Source organism: Rutidosis leptorrhynchoides, chromosome 4 (assembly GCF_046630445.1).
Source record: "Rutidosis leptorrhynchoides isolate AG116_Rl617_1_P2 chromosome 4, CSIRO_AGI_Rlap_v1, whole genome shotgun sequence".
NCBI classification, from domain to species: Eukaryota; Viridiplantae; Streptophyta; class Magnoliopsida; order Asterales; family Asteraceae; genus Rutidosis; species Rutidosis leptorrhynchoides.
Genome location: NC_092336.1, coordinates 563,397,472 through 563,411,714, shown reverse-complemented (window position 1 = coordinate 563,411,714; position 14,243 = coordinate 563,397,472).

Sequence of the window (14,243 nt, the reverse complement as noted above, 5' to 3'; positions counted from 1 at the left end):
CTAAGACTACCCAGAAAACATGGAATTGTGAAACTTCCTGGATCACATAATTTTTCTGGTATCTTATTCAACAGCACTGCTGAACAATTAGCATTCATAGTAACAGCCGAGAGTTCTTCCATTTTCTTCCTATTTGTGATTAGATCTTTCAAGAATTTAGCATATCTAGGCATTCCTGAAATCACATCAATGAAAGGAAGATTTACATTTATCTGTTTAAACATATCCAAGAATTTGGATTGCTCAGCTTCAAGTTTCTCTTTTTTCATTTTACTCGGGTAAGGAAGTGGTGGTTGGTATGGTTTAACATAAGGTTCAGCCTTAACTGTGTTATCTTCATTAACCTTCTCAACTACCGGTTCTTTTTCCTTATCTTGATCAGGTTGTGGTTCTTGTGGAGTAGGAATAGCTTCATCAGAAGTTACAGGTATTTCAGGTGGTTTAAGTGTTGTACCACTTCTTGTGATAATGGCTTTAGCTGTTTCATTCCGGGGGTTAGCATTTGTATCACTAGGTAGACTTCCCGGTTTTCTTTCACCTATTAACCTTGCTAGGTTACTTTCTTCTTGTTCCAGATTTTGAATAGAAGCTTGTTGATTTCTAAATGCTTGAGCATTTTGTTCATTGGTTTGTTTTTGAGATGTGAAAAACTGCGTTTGAGTTTCAACTAGCTTCGTCATCATATCTTCTAAATTCGGCTTTTTATCATCGGTTTGTTGTGGTGGTTTGTTTTGAAAATTAGGTCTTTGCTGGTTGTAAGTATTATTGGATACTTGTTGATTGCTAGGACCTTGTTGGTTGTTGTATGGAATATTTCGGTTATAGTTCTGGTTTTGATTGTAAATCGGTCTTGGCGGTTGATAATTATTCTGATAATTATTTCCAGGCCTTTGGTTTATGTATGAAATATTCTCTCTTTATTCCATTGTTAATTCAATATTAAGACAATCTTTTGTCAAATGTGGTCCTCCACACTGTTCACAACTAATTCGTATTGAGTGAATATCCTTAGTCATCTTTTCCATTCGTCTCTCGACAGCATCTATCTTTGCGGAAATGGAATCTAAGTCATGACTAGAATCGGCTCTAGCTGTTTTAGATGATCTAACGATATCTTTTTCTTGGTGCCACTCATGTGAGTGGGAAGCAGTGTTATCAATAATTTTGTAAACATCAGTTTCGGTTTTCTTCATAATAGAACCACCAGCTGCTATATCTATGTCTTTCCTTGTAGTGATGTCGCATCCTTGGTAGAATATTTGTACTATTTGACAGGTGTCTAAACCATGTTGCGGACATCCTCTCAATAACTTTCCAAATCTTGTCCACGCCTCATATAGAGTTTCATTCGGTTTCTGTGTAAACGTAACAATTTCTGCTTGAAGTCTTACGGGTTTAGATGCCGGAAAGAATTGTTTAAGAAATTTTTCAACTAAAACATCCCATGTATCAATCGCCCCTTCAGGTAACGATTCCAACCAATCTTTGGCTTCTCCCTTTAAAGTCCAGGGAAATAACATGAGATATATCTGTTCATCCTCAACTTCTCTTATTTTAAATAGAGTGCAGATCCTATTAAAGGTACGAAGATGTTCATTTGGATCTTCCTTCAGCGTACCACTAAATTGGCATTGATTAGTCACCATGTGTAGAATTTGTCCTTTGATTTCATAATCTGGCGCATTAATGTCTGGATGAGTAATTGCGTGACCTTGGCCAGTGCGTTTAGCTCTCATTCGGTCTTCCGTACTTAGAGGTTCCAGATTCTCCATAATTGAATTTGTTGAATCCGAATCACTAGAGGATTCTCATTTAATGGTTCGTTCCTCAACAATCTCTGTTTGAATGATTGGTGGTTCCGGAGGAAAGTTTAGTGGTTCAGGATCTATGAATCGTCCCTGAATATTCTCCGGATTCTCAATTGTGAGGTCGGGTTCAAAAAATGGATTATCGGAAATTTGAACTGGAGTAATTGGTCAACTGGATGACGATTCTAAAGAAAAATCAACGGCGGTAATATTTGCTAAATGTCTTGATCTAGTTACAGGTGGTGAACGTACAAAAGGTGGTAAACGTCTTGCTCGGTGCATTCACTGAATATCCTATTAGTTTTTAAAAAGGAAAGAAAAATTATATAAGTTATCCAATCAATAGACTTTTCTGATTTTGCCCACGTTTCGAATAGCCAAAAGATGCAGCAGAGGGGTAGGATTCGTTTGGTCTCAATATAATTGAGGACTGTTTGGCTCCAATAACCCGGTCCACGTACAAATCCAACTATTACTACGAACCAGAAAATTTTGATGTCTATCAATTTAACCACTTAAAATAAATTTTCGTAATTTTAAGAAATTTAGATAAGAAGTAGAATAAAAATCTATGTCCTAAAAACTAGAATAGCGAGAAATAAGAAAGAAAAAGAGCGCGTCGAAAAAGGTCGAAAAAGAAAAATGGTTGAAAAATAAAAGGTGACGGAAAAATAAAAGAAACTTATAAAACTTAAAAACACTTGACTAACCTAACCTTATTACTACAACTAACTTAAAATTATAATCGCAAATTGAAATTACTAATTGGAATGATAATTGATACATAGGTAAAAGGTGTCTAAAAATGTTAAAGCTTACAAGTAAAACTATATTCCAAATGGCAATAACTTAAAAAGAAACTAAAACTTAAAAAGGCGTCGCAAAATTCTAAAGTACCTAAATCTTAGTCTAAAGAAAAAGCACTTAAGGAATTTTACGGCAAAGCCTAAAATTCTAGATATAAAAATAACTATGGCAAAAACTATGAATTAAAACTAAATACGAGCAAAAAATACAAAAGTTACGCTAAAACTATTAAAAAGGGACAAAATATAAAAATATATAAAAAGTTGTAAAAATTACAATTTTTTATAAAAATATTATTTTTAAATTATTTATTTTATAAAACTATTAATTTTACAATTTAATTAAACTAATTAAACTTTAAAATACAAAATAAATAATATAACTAAACTAATTATTATAATATATAACCCTAATTAGGGTTAAAGTATAATAATAAATAATATTACGTAATTAATGCAGTACTAGGGTAAACTGTGGCGTGTCAGACGATCTCATGCGATCGCATGAGATTTTGCCTTCGGGCTCATGCGATCGCATGAGCTGAGTTTTTGGGCCACGTTACGGGCTGTAACAGTACTAGGCCGAGTAGTTTTATTTATTTATTTATTTTTTTTAAATATTTATATAATTACAAAATATTTAAATAAAATTTATATTTTTACAAACTAAAATAAAAATAAAAAAAACTTTATAAAACTTATATATTTAACAAAATCTTAAAAATATTAAAATTTTTGTTTTCTTTTTATATTTTCGAATATTTAAAACGTATTTCTACAAAAGCGTACTAAAAATAAAAATCTTTTTTTTTATGTGTGTGGCGTTTCGCTTCGGCGTTCCCCGGCAGTGGCGCCAAAAAATACTTGATGTCGTGCGAGGTGTATACGAAAATACTATTATTTTATTGCGAAATACTATTAAAAAATTACACAAGTTTTAATTATTTATTTACAAATGGGAAATACCTAAACCTTGCTACAACACTATAGGCAGTGTACCTAATCGTAGAGTAGTATAGTTTTTAGTAAGTCAGGTTCGTTCCACAGGGAGACGACTTATTTTACACTATATTTTTAAACAATTATATCTGTACAAAATATATTATATTAATAATATATAAAAGGGGGTTTACCGTTTAATGACCGGTTTGTCAATTTTAAAAATTAAGCATAAATATAAATGACAATAATTAATGTGCGTAAAATAAATAACAATATAATAATTATGCTTATTTAAACTTCCATAACCATGATGTTTGACGTGTTGATTTTAAGTTTATTCCCATGGGTTAATTGTTCTTTGTCCTGGATTATTTAATATGTCCGTCTGGTTTTTGTCCATAACAGTCCATCAGTCATAAATATAAAGTGCGAGTGTCCTCGTCAAATTATCCTTATACCCGAAGTCAAATATTCCAACTAATTGGGGACTTAAACTGTAACAAGGTCTTAATACTTTGTTTAATAATTACACCAGGATATCGACTGCGTGTAACCCAAGGTTTTAATACTTTGTTATCAATTATACCAAGTGTCCTTGTACATAATTTCACCCCTGTTTTAATAATTCCATAAACTATTAATCCATTCCCGTGTCCAGTTAAATGAACGATTATTCGTACATATAAATATCCCGCCCATCGTGTCCGATCGAGTGTATATGGTTATTTATAGGTACGTCCAATTGTAAATCTTTATATTAAAATTAACAAACTATCATTTAATTAAACAAATATAAAGACCATTAATAGCCCATAGTCTAATTTCCACAAGTGTTGTTCTTTTGTTCAAACCCCAATTATGGTACAAAGCCCAATTACCCAATTTTAAATATTTTTAGCCCAACATCATGATTACTTTGGCATTAAATAAGCATAATAATAACTTAAGTACGAGGCATTAATTTAAAAAGGAGAACATAGCTTACATTGATTATTTATCGCGTAGTGTTACACGGACAGAGCTCCGACTTTAAAACCCGTAAAATAACCTTTGCATAACCCAAAACTAATCTAATATAAAACTACACTAAACTATATATATATATATATATATATATATATATATATATATATATATATATATATATATATATATATATATATATATATATATATATATATATTATTACAGAGGAGTATTATTATTGTGGTGTGGTGTGTTTTTTTCTGGCCAAAACTTGTTACCTTTTATAGATGTGGTCTGATCCTGAGGCTCATGCGATCGCATGAGTTCTCAGTGTTAATCTCATGCGATCGCATGGCCAGTCTGGCCATGCCCAATTGCTTTGTTTGCTAGCTTGTCGACGTTATATTTAATTAAATATATAATAAATAAATAATTTATATAATTATTTAAATATTATATTATATTCTTGTGCATAGTAGACTCATAATTTTTGGTCCGTTGCGTCGGGCGTTGATAGTTAGCTCAGGTCCCGGTTCCGGATTTTCGAACGTCCTTTCGTATAATTTAATATCTTGTACTTTGCGTTCCGAAACTTGTACTCTTGTCATTTTTAGACGTTTCTTATCAATAATTTGAACCACTTGGATTGTATCTTGTACATTTGAGCTTTTTGGTCATTTGCGTCTTCAAATCGTCGTTTTCACCTTTTGTCTTCGCACTTATTTAATATAAACGATTATAACTTAAAATAGGACAATTACAACTAAATAATTTATATATTGGGAGGATATTGCTACTAAATATATGTTCATTTGGAGCACTATCACATATAAATATATATAATTAATATAGGTTCGTGAATCCGAGGCCAACCTTGCACTTGTTCAATGCCATCACATGCTTAATTACTACGAAATACAATATTGTGAGTTTCATTTGCTCCCTTTTTAAATGCTTTTGCAATATATATTTTTAGGACTGAGAATACATGCGCTGCTTTTATAAATGTTTTACGAAATAGACACAAGTAATCGAAACTACATTCTATGGTTGGATTATTATACCGAATATCGCCCCTTCAAGTCTGGTAACCTAAGAATTAGGGAAATGGCCCCTAATTGACGCGAATCCTAAAGATAGATCTATGGGCCTAACAAACCCCATTCTGGAATTTGGAATGCTTTAGTACTTCGATTTAAATGGTGATTGCGATTGCCAATATTTATGGCATACTTGCGAGTATGCGGGGGATATTCTATATGCATTATGTTAATGTCGGTTATCAGGTGTCCATCATATAAATGATTTTTATGCACTTGCGAGTGTAATGAGATTTATGGAAAAATGAGAATCTTGTGGTTTATTATATAAATGAGAAATGATTGATTATGATAAACTAGTGAACTCACTAACCTTTTGGTTGACACTTTAAAGCATGTTTATTCTCAGGTATTAAGGAAATCTTCCGCTGTGCATTATCTCATTTTAAGGATATTACTTGGAGTCATTCATGGCATATTTCGAAAGACGTTGCATTCGAGTCATTGAGTTCATCAAGATTATTATTAAGTCAATTATAGTTGGATGTATTATGAAATCGTATGCATGCCTTCAACTTTAGATGTAAAGAAAGTTTGTCTTTTGAAAACGAATGCAATGTTTGTAAAATGTATCATATAGAGGTCAAATACCTTGCGATGTAATCAACTATTGTGAATCGTTTATAATGTATATGAACAGGTCCTTTCAGTTGGTATCAGAGCAGTGGTCTTAGCGAACCAGGTCTGCGTTAGTGTGTTTAACTGATAAATCGTTAGGATGCATTAGTGAGTCTGGACTTCGACCGTGTCTGCATGTCAAAAGTTTTGCTTATCATTTTTGTCGAAAATTACCTGCTTATCATTCTTAGTCTAGACACATCTTATTGCATTGATTGCATGAATAGTGTATAGAGACAATTCATATCTTAGAGTATCTGCTAATTCATATCTTAGCGTATCTGTTACTGTAAACTTTGCCTGACATATTCCGTAAATTCCTTCGTAATCTATGAAATCTTTTACTCTATATATATAGATATTCTGTGTAATTAGAATATGTAACACCGGCCATTTTTTTTTTAAACACAACGGAAGACTTTAATAATTAACACAATATAGGTCACGTCATTACATTAATCTGAGTAATTAAGTTTAAGTTTACACAACAGTGTTACGTTATTACAAAACATTATTTATACAAAAGTCCACATCAGAGTTGGGTTGTCAAACATGTCTTCTGCAACAGCACCCATCCCGACTAGCAGTACCTAAACCTGCAAGAGGAGAATATGTGGGGGATTAGCGCACCGCTAAGTGAATGGAATCTATCTAACAGATATAGCTTAAGCTACACACAAGCTATATACGAACAAAAATATAGGCTAACCACCAACTAGCATATAATAAGACAATACGAGGTTCGGCGGCTTGTACGAGCACACGACTCCCAGCTGATCGGGCCTGAGTCTACCAATAGTCCCTGCTACTCAATTCACAGTATAGTTATCCAGATGCAGGGGGTGCATCGTTCACACTATACTCCACAATTAGTAGCCTATGGACCCAACCTCCCCTATGCACGGTTGATCTCATACGGACTCTAATCTCTCCTAGGCACGGTCTCGAGTCCCCAGTCTCCCTAGGCCCGACTGGTGCCATTCACACAGTGTACACAAAATTCACATACAACATCAGGCAAACGATATTATTATTCTAACATGGCAATTTCTACACTATGCATGGTAAAAGAGTCAACCACAGTAGCATGATATGCTACTTAAACTCTATCTGTAGATAGACCCACTCACCGAATACCAGCAACTAGCTCAGATAATCTATCACTAAGCGGCTTCTTTATCCTTATCACCTGAATATAAGGAAAATCAAGTTAGAATAGTGTTCCCATCAAGATTAGACACACAGACAGCGAATTATAGCAAATTAGTAAACAATGCGTCCGCTAAAATTTTCATGCTCAACACTATGCACTTTCAAAATTTACATCCTGAACACCAAAATACAAACGGGCAGCATAACGGCTAGAAAAAGGCACTTTGGTAAAACATTCTGCCCTGGACACACAGTCGGTCGACTGTCTCCTCAATCGGTCGACTAACGTAGACAGTCGGTCGACTGTTGACACAACCGGTCGACTGACTTTCCCATTCGGTCGACTTATTTGGTATCACCACAATTGACCGAAAGTCGAACTCAGTCGGTCGGTTCACTAGCCAGTCAGTCGACTGTCGACCGACAGTCGGCCGACTGTGTTCATCATCTGCAGATTCTGAACACAACCTACGGACATCAAGCTAAATTCACCAAAACTCGATCTAGAGCTCGTTTTCGACACCAAAACTTACCACAACTCAATTACTACATGTTATAGACTATAAACCCACAAAGTTTTGACCATAACAACATCAAATCCATGGATTTTGACACAAAATCAAGCTTTTGAACAAATACACTTAAAAACACCATTTTAACACTAAATTGATCATGAAAGCTCATGATTCATACCTTAAAAGAATCAGTAGAGTGTAAAGAACGTGATTTCAAGACCAATTCGAGCTCAAGATCAACAATGGAGAATTAGGGTTTGGTTAGGTGGGAGGGATGAAGGTACGGGTGTGTGTGGGAAAATTCTAGAAATGGAAAGAAGAAGGCAGTACACTAGTCACTTAAGGCTGCTATTTTCCCCACCTCACAACACACGGGTATTTACGAGTTATCTGATATCTTTCGAACAAGATTAGGTAACCTAAACGAGGTCCAATAGAAATAAACAAACCTGTTCTGGGACCCTTGTCATAAACTGGTCACAACACAATTGTAATAAAACACTAATAAAATAATTAAAATAAAAAGCACTTAAGACTAAGCACAAACCCTAAGGGCAAAAATAGTCCACTTACAACTAGCCCGGGTTTCAGTCTGTTACAAATCCACCCCCCTTAAGGAGATTCCGTCCTCAGAATCTGGTCTTGGTCAAACAAATGAGGGTAGCGGTTTCTCATCAACTCTTCCGTTTCCCACGTAAGATTAGAACCCAAACTGTGTTTCCACTCGATCAACACCATCGGTATCTCTTTATTTCTCAACTTAGTCACTTTTCGGTCAACTACACAGACCGGCTCTTCCACCAATTTCTTATTCAAATCGACCCTTAAATCTTCTAAAGGAAGGAGTTGCGTTTCATCATCGACTTTGCACTTACGAAGATAACACACGTTAAATGTATTATGAATACCGGCTAACTCTGGTGGAAGATCTAACACCACAGTCTGATTATTCAACACTTCACTGATCGAAAACGGACCAATAAATCTCGGTGCTAACTTACCACGTTTACCAAATCTGATAACCCCTTTCCACGGCGAAACTTTTAGATACACTCGTTCACCCACATTAAAGGTTACGGGAAGTCTACGCGGATCAGCATACATTTTCTGCCTATCTCTAGCGGCTTTCAACTTTTCTCGCGCGATTGCAACTTTTTCGGCTGTCATTTGAACAATTTCGGGACCTGCAAACTGTTTCTCCCCGGCTTCTAACCAACAAGTCGGAGTTCTGCAACGACGACCGTACAACATTTCATAGGGCGGCATCCCTATACTTGAATGATATGAATTATTATACGCGAATTTGACCAACGGTAAGTGTGTATCCCACGAACCATCGTATTCTAACACACAAGCCCTTAACATATCCTCCAAAGTCTGTATCGTTCTTTCACTCTGACCGTCTGTCTGAGGATGATAAGTTGTACTTAAATTCACACGTGTACCCAGATTCTGTTGAAGACTATTCCAAAAGTTTGACACAAATCTGGAATCTCTGTCTGAAACGATCGATAACGGCACACCATGTCGACTAACTATTTCTTTCACATACAAATCGGCTAACTCACTTAACAAAGCTGTCTCACAAGTAGCAAGAAAATGAGCACTTTTAGTTAGACGATCCACTATTACCCAAATCATATCGTGTCATTTCTGAGTTCTTGGTAGTTTGATCACAAGATCCATCGTTATATGTTCCCATTTCCACTCTGGAATCTGTAACTGACGTAGCGAACCATAAGGTTTCTGATGTTCTGCCTTCACTTGAGCACAAATATAACACTTTTCGACATAACGGGCGATATCTGATTTCATTGTTGGCCACCAATACACTGTTTTCATGTCATGATACATTTTATTACTACCCGGATGTACTGTTAATCTGGATTTGTGAGCTTCTGTCATAATTAAATCCCTCAAATCTCCAAGCTTAGGCACCCAAACACGATTGTTTAAAGCCTTTAGTCCACGTGAGTCATCAATTAAGTCCAGTTTTCGTTTGATCATTTGTTCAGATTTAATATGTTCGTCCTCCAAAGCACAGGCCTGAACGGTTCTTAAGCTGTTAATTAAATCTGAAGTTATATTCAAACGAAGGAATTTCACATTTTCACTTGACTTTTTACGACCTAGCGCATCTGCAACCACATTTGCCTTACCCGGATGATATTTAATTTCACAATCATAATCTTTGATCAACTCTTGCCACCGTCTCTACGCATATTCAATTCTTTCTGTGAGAAGATATATTGCAAACTCTTATGATCTGTACAAATAACACAATGAGTTCCATACAAATAATGTCTCCACAGTTTCAAAGCAAACACTACTGCAGCCATTTCAAGATCATGCACTGGATAATTCTTCTCATGAACTTTCAACTGTCGCGAGGCGTAGGCGATTACTTTATCTCTCTGCATTAAGACACAACCCAACCCAACCCAGCAAATGACGCATCACAGTATACCACGAAGTCGTCTGAACCTTCTGGTAAAGCTAGCACTGGTGCCTGACACAGTAGTTGTTTCAAAATCTGAAAAGCCTTTTCCTGTTCATCAGTCCATCGAAAGGCTACATCTTTACGAGTCAACTTAGTCAACAGACCTGCTATTTTAGAAAAATCTTTGATAAACCTGAGATAATAACCAGCCAATCCCAAAAAACTCTTAATCTCAGTCGGAGTCTTCGGAGAATTCCAATTCATTACCGCTTGTATCTTTGTCGGATCAACTTTTATACCTTCAGCACAAATCACATGACCCAAAAACTGCACTTCACGTAACCAAAATTCACACTTTGAAAATTTTGTAAATAGCTGCTCACGTTTCAACAAATTCAAAACCTATCTCAGGTGTTCAGCATGTTCACTCTCTGTCTTTGAATACACTAGTATATCGTCTATGAACACAATCACAAACTTATCTAAGAACGGACGACACACTCTATTCATTAAATCCATGAAGACTGCTGGCGCATTCATCAACCCAAACGGCATGACAAGAAATTCATAATGACCATACCTAGTTCTGAATGCTGTTTTCGGTATATCTGATTCAGCAACACGAACCTGATGATACCCGGATCGTAAATCTATCTTGGAAAAGAATGAAGCACCCTGTAACTGATCGAACAAATCGTCTATTCGAAGTAATGGATACTTATTTTTCATTGTTCTTTTGTTCAATTCACGATAATCAATACACATACGCATTGACCCATCTTTCTTTTTAACAAACAATACCAGAGCACCCCACGGTGAAGAACTCGGTCAGATAAACCCACGATCTAATAACTCTTGAATCTGTGACATCATTTCACGGATTTCAGACGGCGCTAATCGGTATGGAGCTTTTGCAACTGGAGTTGTTCCAGGAACCAAATCAATCTTATATTCGACTTCCCTTACCGGCGGCAGACCTGGTAACTCATCTGGGAACACTTCGGGAAATTCTGATACTACTGGAATATCGGCCACTGTTCTCTTTTATTTCTTCGCATCAATCACATACGCAAGAAACGAATCACAACCCTTTGCCATCGACTTTTTTGCTTTCATCATGGTTATCAACGGAAAATTATACCCGCCCCGCTCCCCTCGGGCCACAACACGGGTTCCATCGGTCAAACGAAAGGTAATCATTTTCCTATCGCACTTAATATTAGCCCTAAGCGAGCTCAGCCAATCCATTCCTAATACTACATCAAAGCTAGGAATAGGTAACACTAAATAAGTCACCGGGAAAGACTTCCCTTCGATCTCTATACAAACCCCAGACACATATGTTGTGACGGGTGTGATCTTACCATCGGCTACTTCTACACTAACCGGCTTGGGTAACACAGTAGCTGGTAAATTCAACTTAGCACAGAAATCTAGGGACATAAAACACCTATTGGCACCACAATCAAACAATACGCGAGCAGGTATTGAGTTGATTAGAAACATACCGGTGACAACTTCGTCAGTTGCCATGACATTCTTAACCGACATCTGAAAAGCTCTAGCCTCTGCTGTTGGAGGGTTCTTCCTCTTCTGCCCACTCGAGGCAGTTGACCCTCCGGCTGATGCCGAACGCGCCCCTAACCCTACCCCGGAACTACCACTCTTCGAAGGACAACTAACCGCACGATGCCCTGGTTTGTGACAACTCCAACACACACTATTTGGATATGGACATGCTGAAGACTCATGCCTAACAACACCACACTTTAAGCATCTTCTTGTAGCCTCAGAACACTGACCACTGTGAGAAGATCGACACGTGTGACACCAATTCCCTTTACCTGATTCAGACCCAGAACTACTCTGACCACTTTTACCCTTCGATTTAAACCCACTAGACTTCTTGGATTTAGATCCTGATTGACCAGATACTTGCCCACTTTGTTGTAGCACATTACCAAACATTCTGTTTCTAGCGGCCTGAACATCACTTTCCACCATCTTAGCCATCACAACAGCTTGAGACAACGATGTAGATGTTCTAACAAAAGTTTGGTACTCTGGCAAAATGATATTAACAAAATGTTGTATACGAGACGCTTCGTCTGGCACCCACTGTTGTACAAACCTCAGTTTATCCATATACTTCTCTACTACCTCATCGATTGTCATTTGAGGTGTCATCTTTATTTCAAGAAATTCAGTCTTGATTCGGTTCATATCAAACGGATTACAACACTGTTCACACACCTTCCCATGAAACTGCTCCCATGTGATCATACTCACTTGCTCTTTCGGTATACTGGAAATCAAAGAATCCCACCAAATCATAGCCCTACCTTTCAACATTCGACTAGCATATGTCACTTTCAGCTCGGGTTCACACTGGCACGCTTCAAATACCCTTTCAATTTCTCGCAACCAATTGAGAGTTACAGTCGGATCAGTACTTCCAGAGAACTCAGAGGGTTTGCAATCACAGAAGTTCTTATAAGTACACTTTTTGGGTGGTTGCATGTAAGGTTGTTGGAACATTTGCATTTGGTATGGATTCATCATCATGGGATTTTGGTAAGTAAAAGTGTTTTGCGGTGTGATATAGTATTGGTTAGGTATTTGATTCTGAAACTGGTTCTGGTGCACATTGGGTATCGTTTGGGATTGCGCGGTTGGGAATCCAGGTGGTGTATCGTCATTTCCAGAATGCCTCGCTAATTCAAGCTCATTAATTTTATCTTCAGCCTCTTTTAGCTTGCTTTCTAACTGGAGGATGTAACTACTCTGATCATCATCAGACTCAACACCCTCTTCTAGTGCTCTGAATGTTCCGGGGTTGGATGGGCCAGTTGCGTTTCTATCAGCCATACCTGTGCTACAAAACAGCTCACACAAAAGCTTAGTGGATAACAGTTAGTTCAATCACAACTAACACACGTATATCCTATTTTCACTTAGCTCCCACTCCCACAGACATGTTTGACTTGCCTCAGGGTTTGGGAACAAAGTACGCGCACGTATTTGTTGCCAAACCACGCTCTGATACCAACTTGTAACACCGGCCATTTTTTTTTAAAACACAGCGAAAGACTTTAATAATTAACACAATATAGGTCACGTCATTAAATTAATCTGGGTAATTAAGTTTAAGTTTACACAACGGTGTTACGTTATTACAAAACATTATTTATACAAAAGTCCACATCAGAGTTGGGTTGTCAAACATGTCTTCTGCAACAGCACCCATCCCGACTAGCAGTACCTAAACCTGCAAGAGGAGAATATGTGGGGGATTAGCGCACCGCTAAGTGAATGGAATCTATCTAACAGATATAGCTTAAGCCACACACAAGCTATATACGAACAACAATACAGGCTAACCACCAACTAGCATACAATAAGACAATACGAGGTTCGGCGGCTTGTACGAGCACACGACTCCTAGCTGATCGGGCCTGAGTCTACCGATAGTCCCTGCTACTCAATTCACAGTATAGTTATCCAGATGCAGCGGGTGCATCGTTCACACTATACTCCACAATTAGTAGCCTATGGACCCAACCTCCCCTAGGCACGGTTGACCTCATACGGACTCTAACCTCTCCTAGGCACGGTCTCGAGTCCCCAGTCTCCCTAGGCCCGAATGGTGCCATTCACACAGTGTACACAAAATTCACATACAACATCAGGCAAACGATATTATTATTCTAACATGGCAATTTCTACACTATGCATGGTAAAAGAGTCAACCACAGTAGCATGATATGCTACTTAAACTCTATCCGTAGATAGACCCACTCACCGAATACCAGCAACTAGCTCAGATAATCTATCACTGAGCGACTTCTTTATCCTTATCACCTGAACATAAGGCAAATCAAGTTAGAATAGTGTTC